Consider the following 6,449-nt stretch of genomic DNA (forward strand, 5'->3'; position numbering starts at 1 on the left):
CTCAAACTCCTGGCCTCAAGCAACCCTCCATCCTCAGCCCCCCAAAGTGCCAGGATTACAGGCATGAGCCACCACACCTGACCAAACCTATCTCTTCACACAAGTTTTCTTGGCCTTACATCCATCAAGATTGCTGTCCTAATCTCTTCTGATAGAAAAATTCTAGAAGTAATTCAGGGTGGACTCCATGCTGTGGGGACACAAATTGATTTGTCTTAACAATACGGCAATAGAGCCATCATAAGGAAAAGATCATGTCCTAAAATCTATGAATTTTGTTCCTAGGGGACAAACACCTGGTTCAAAAGACTACTTCAAACTTCCCCTGCTGTCAAGGTTAATGTAATTCATCCTCCTCCTCCAGTGTTGCCTTTCTAATGTCCGCTTGACTTGAGAAGGTAGCCGTCAAAATGTCCACTAGAAGAAACTGGAGGGAATGTGTTAAAGCCTCACAAGAAAAAAGGTTCTAACATCGGTAAAGTGACTTGGCCAAGGATTCCCTTTTAAAAGAGAAGTTGCCATATCTTAAAAGTACTAAGATATCACACAAATGAAACCAGTGGAAACAGAGAAACATGTAAATGCTAGGGGCAGAGGAGCACTGGTATGGTTGGGGGAAAAGCAGTTGAAAGCTTTTAACATATTTATTTATACTTTTCTTGTTCCAAAGTGAAATTTGCAGTGAGTTTATTTCCAGGGCAAGTGCAGAGGGTAGCTCTCTTATGAAGGTCGTTAACTACAGACCACATATTGCTACAGTCATTGGAGCTGGGAGTAGAGCAGACTTCTGCATTAAAAACCAAGGCAGAGGCTTTGCCACCTCTACTTGGAAGTGATTGGAAGATACTAGCAGTGGGTTGAGAAAAATTTTAGATTTCCTACAGCACCTAGAAAAATGGAACTGGAAGCAAATAAACCATTATAAAGCAGAGAACAGTAAAGAGCCAGGAAGGCAAAAAAGAAGCTCCTAGTCTCTCTTAAAACTGCAGTTCCTTCCTTTAACTTGCCTCACAAAATGCCCTGTTTGGAACTGTAATCACAGTGGACATTTGGGGCCAGAACTGACCTGTCCAATGAGCATAATCTGCCCTTGTGATATAGCAAACTGACACCCTTTTGATGTATTTTTCAGAGCATCATTTCAAATAAATTAGCATTCTCATCTCAACTGACTCACTTGGCAGCAACAAATCCACACACTGAGAAGAGAGAAGAAGGCTGAAAAATATTTAAATAGTGGAAAGAGACAGTTAGAAGAGGAATTAGGCAGTTTATTAAAATACAAGTACCAGCACCATCAAATGCCCAATTTACTGAAAAAACTAGGTTATGCTTTTTTGAAGTAGGGAATGAGAGAAATCAAGTTGCTCCACAGCAAATCAGTTACAACAGTAATTTTAAACGCTTTTGTTAACAGAGGCCTTTGAGAATATGATGATAACTATAGACTCTCTGCCCAGAAAAAAAATGTACATATAACTTACACGCAAATCCTATTGTATTAAAACAACTGGTATGTAAATCAAAATGGAATTCAGTTAGTAACAACACACACACAATAAACCGTATAATCCTGATCTCTTGGCCACCATAAAATCTTTCTTTCATCTGACATAAAGTTTCATTCTATATAATGAAGTTTAAGTTTCTCTCCACTTTTTTAGTCCTCTTAGCTTAAAAAAAGATCATTAAAAACTCCTTGTATGTTTTTTATATGTGTTTGTAAATGGCTATGAGATTTTATTGTGATTATTCTTGCTTTAAGCTAAAACTTCTCTATTTTCTTACAGACTGTGGCACAGAGTGCTAGTTATCATACTTGTGCATTAGTCACCTTGGCTATGTGACTCTGTTTTTTGAGCCTCGATGATTTGTAAGCCCTGTGCTATGTGGACCTTCTGAAAAATCTTCCTCCTTCATCCCTTCCTCCCCCCTTGCTGAGGAGATACATAGCTTCTGATCAATAGACTTCCTAGCCCCATAAAGCTGGTGATGCTGGGCAACACTGTCTGTTGACTCTCTTACTAGAACATAAATTTCATGAGAACAGGAACCTTGTATATCCTGGTCAAAACAACATTCCCAGCACTTAAAATGTGTGTCTCATGTACTATGAGCTCAGGTATTGAATGGTTACTGGATGAATGGATGAATGAACGAGTTTACTCCAGACCCATATAAACAAGATCTCGGCTTCTTTCAAAGAATCAAATTCTTGCTTAGGCCAGGCACAGAGGCTTGTGCCTGTAACTGTAACACACTGGGAGTGGACATGGGAGGATTGCTTAAGGACAGGAGTTTGAGAACAGCCTGAAAAACATAGTGAGACCCTGTATCTACCAAAAAATAGAAAAATTAGCTGGGTATGGTGGCCCATACCTGTGGTGCCAGCTTTTTGGGAGGCTGAGGCAAAAGGATTGCTTGAGCGCAGGAGTTTGACACTGCAATGAGCTATGATAATGCCACTGCACTCTAGCCTGGGCAAGAGAGTGAGACCCTCTCTCAAAAAAGAAAAGAAAACACTTGCTTAATACAAATCACATTACTCTTTTTTTCTTCCTCTTTGCTCTCCCAGACTTGCCACTATCATAGGATAGGTGCTTATTTTCTTAATGCTCTCCAATATTCCATTCCAACAATATGTTTTTAAATTTATTTTTATAAAAATGCTTCCCAATATCTTCTTGCTTAGTCAGTTTAAAATTCTTCAATTTTCCAGGTCATGTAATGTCTATTTTTGTGTGTGTTTGTTGTTAAATGCAGACACTATTTTGTAACTTAAAATAGGCATCATCTCAAGTCTACAAGAACTATCCAAAATGGTATCTAATGACATTCCTAGGACTTCAGACATTATTGTTATTATTATCACAGAATGCAGTCACTAAACCCTAAGCATTTGTTAACACTAGATGTTAGTTACTGAAACTGAACTTTGTTGAATCTTTTCCCATTCCTCTGTGGTCTTCCACATTTCAACATATCACTGATTTTTGTTTTTAAACTTTACTTAAATATTTCAAATAGAATAAGAGTAAATACTAATCATTCCTGCTTCGCTGACTTCCCTGACTTTTTCATTCTGTTGTATTTAAAAGGTAACACTCCTTCTGGCTCTTTTTGTGGTCTCATATGTGTTTATAAGGTTTGTAAATATTCACTTTTTGCAATTACATATAATTTTCCTATTTTTTTTATTCTTTTCCTGATGTTGTTACTACTTCTTTTAACTATTTGGGGTAAAATTAATCCCATCTTCCACTTTTATGATATATCTATTTATACTTGAGCTCCTTGATTTTTGTTGAAATTTCTTTTCCATTGATCCACCTTAGAGGAAAGATATTATCTGTTTGGGTTCTTTTTTAGGTGTATTGAGGTCTTGTAAAGTGTAGACTTCTCTATTTATCAATCCCTTTTTCCCAGAGTAGTTTTCCAAGTAGAAATCTATTAAAATAGAGAAACATAAAGGTCACTGAGAAAGCTCTTCCTAAACCCCTCCTCCACCAGGAATGTCTTTATAGTCACATGGGTCTTTTCTCCCTCCTGACTCTTGTATTTGTCCAAAGATAATGTATCCCTACTTTGGATTGCATCCACTTCTACCTTCTTGGGGACCTTGTGCCATTAATTCTTTTTTCTCCTCTAACTTTAAGATTTTATTTCCCCCTTGGCTCTTACCCTTTCACATAAGCTATGCTCAATTTTTTATCTTGAAAAGAAACTTCCTTAATCATACATTTCCCTTTAACTAATACTACATCTCTTTTCTCAGTCAAATGTTTGGGAAAAGAAACCCTCAGTTTCTGTCTTCACTTTCTTACCTCTGGTTCACTTCTTTCCCCATTGCCTGCCATCCAGCTCACTCACACACATCCCCAGTCACTGAATTGCCATAGCCAATGGCATCTGTAACCTTCCTCTCCTCCTGGTGACATTTGACTGTGTTCTTTAGGGTATTACATATTGAGTGCCTATTGACCAAGCACTGTGCTAGGTGCTGCCATTACAGAAATGAGAAGAGCAGATGTCATCCCCATTGTGATGGGACTCACTTGATCAGGTTTCACTGCTCAGTTTTGCAGCCTTCACTTAATCCCTCTTAACTTTGCCTATTCTCCAAGTCTCTTTCCTTTCCAACCCCCATTATTATACACCACTTCTCACGGTAATCGCTTCTATACCCATGGCTTCAATCACTTTCTATATGCTCTGATGACAGCACAATTTTAAATTTTTTTTTATTTAACAACATTATTTTATAAAAATTACCTCATATGATAAAACAATAGATATGAAGTTATTCTGTGAAAGTATCACTTAAAAATATGATATTCAACCGGGTGTGGCTCATGCCTGTAACCCTAACAATTTGGGTGCCTTAGATGGGAACATTGCTTGAGGCCAGGAGTTCAAAACCAGCCTGAGAAACATAACAAGATCTTGTTTCTAAACACACACACACAAATAAGCTGGCTATAGTGGCACATCCCTGTAGTCTCAGCTACTCAGGAGGTTGGGGCAGGTGGGTCACTTAAGTCCAGAAATTTGAGGTTACAATGAGCTATTATGATGCCACTGCACTCCAGCTTGGACAACGGAATGAGACCCTATGTCACAAAAATTGTGATATGCTTAACATATAAATTTAAGGAAATTTTCCCAATTACTCTTAATGTTTGATTTATTATGTAATTTTTGAAAACATAAGTTGGTATGTCACAAAATGGATTTAGCCTACAGAGGTTACAACCAGAGAATGCCATTTTAATATGCCTTTTAGAGTCAAAAACTGTCTCCTTCCACAAACCTATTCCTCTTCCTGCATTTTCTGTCTAGGAGAAAGGCACTGCCATCTACCCAGTCCCCAAAACTAAAGCCTTAGCTGCCACTTTTTCCACCTACTTCTACTTTTCTTCCACACCAATCACAAATCTTCCTGCACTATCTCCTAAATGACCACAAAACCTTTCCCTCCACTTCAGTCACTGATACTGCCTTTAGTTTAAATCCTCACTCCTCTCCTAGATGAACAGAAAGTCTGTTGTCCTGTTGCTTCTTTCAATCCCTCCTTACTGTGCAAGTGACCTCACTACAAACACATCTCCTAGTGCCTCTTCAACTTTACAGGGTTCAATACCTCTCATTTTCAAGGATAAAATTAAAACTATACCCCAGCATCTAATTTGGGATCAGAAAGATCTAGGGTTGTATCCCAGATTCAAGCACTGTTCAGCAGTGTGACCTCAGATGACAGAACTCTCTAAGCCTTTGTTTTCTCATCTGCCTGAACTCACTGATGGTTGCGACTGTTTCATACCCACAGTGCCTGGCACATAGAAGGGGCTTAATGCATCCAGTTAAATGAAGGGAAAGCATTTTAAAGTTCACATCAAAAAGTTATTCTGCTTTTTAAAAAGTATACTTGACTTTTTCCTTTATTTTCTAATAATCAGGGTCAGGTGCTTGTAGGAATCCAGATTGTCTGGGATCAAATCCTTGTCTCACCACCAGAGCAGTCATGTGACCTTGGGGAAGGTACTGCCTTCTGCATGTCAATTTCTTCTGTATTAACAAAACCTACCATGTCATTGTTTGGGGGGTTAAATGAGTATCCCACAGCTGGAATAGTATAGGGCACATAGTGCCTGCCAAATGTTAACTATTCATCTTCATGGAATCAGGACTGTGGTACCCCACAGTGTGATTTCCAATTTTGTATGAGGAAATTGTGTTTTATGTGTTGTTAGTAAAAGAAGGAAAATCTGGAAACTGCTGCCTTGGAAGAAAGAAACAAAGGTGAGAAAAGGAAGTTGGTGAGTCCCAGAAATTCAGAGCTGGGAGGGGTGAGTCTGATCCTTATTTTATGGACAGTGAAGTGGAGGGTGATGTATCCTCAGGTCTCATTCAAGACACACAGCAGCAATCTTTATTGAGAGTAGGACCAGTTCCCTGAGGGTTGTTATGGTCATGTGACAGGTGAAAACTAATACTTCTGGGAAGACAGGAGAACATTTAGTTACAAGAACAAATTTGGCTATAAGTTTGGTGAGCAAATGAAAGCTGTTGGACTCTGAAAAACTGAATTGTTAATGGAACCAGCACTTTACTGACAGGGGCTTTCTCTAGGGCCCATTGATGAGGATGGCTCTGAGGAACAAACGCCCACTGTGCTTCCCACGGGACTGGAAAGTTCCCAGTAGCCAGGAATAAAAACTGGAGTCCGGTGCTCACCATGGGAGGGGCGGGGCAGGGAAGGGCAGGACATTGTGAGTCACGTGCGTGGGCTCTGAGGTAGGGATGTTGGGGGGTGGGACTCTGCGTGTGATTGGTTCCTTGTAACCAAGTAACCACAGGACACATTCTGGTTGGCAAGTGCCTGCCAGGGCAAGTGGCCTTCAGTTAGGAGGTGGTGACAGAAGAGGAAGAGGTCTGACTGAGCTCTCTTC

Source organism: Eulemur rufifrons, chromosome 13 (assembly GCF_041146395.1).
Source record: "Eulemur rufifrons isolate Redbay chromosome 13, OSU_ERuf_1, whole genome shotgun sequence".
In the NCBI taxonomy this organism is placed as follows: domain Eukaryota; kingdom Metazoa; phylum Chordata; class Mammalia; order Primates; family Lemuridae; genus Eulemur; species Eulemur rufifrons.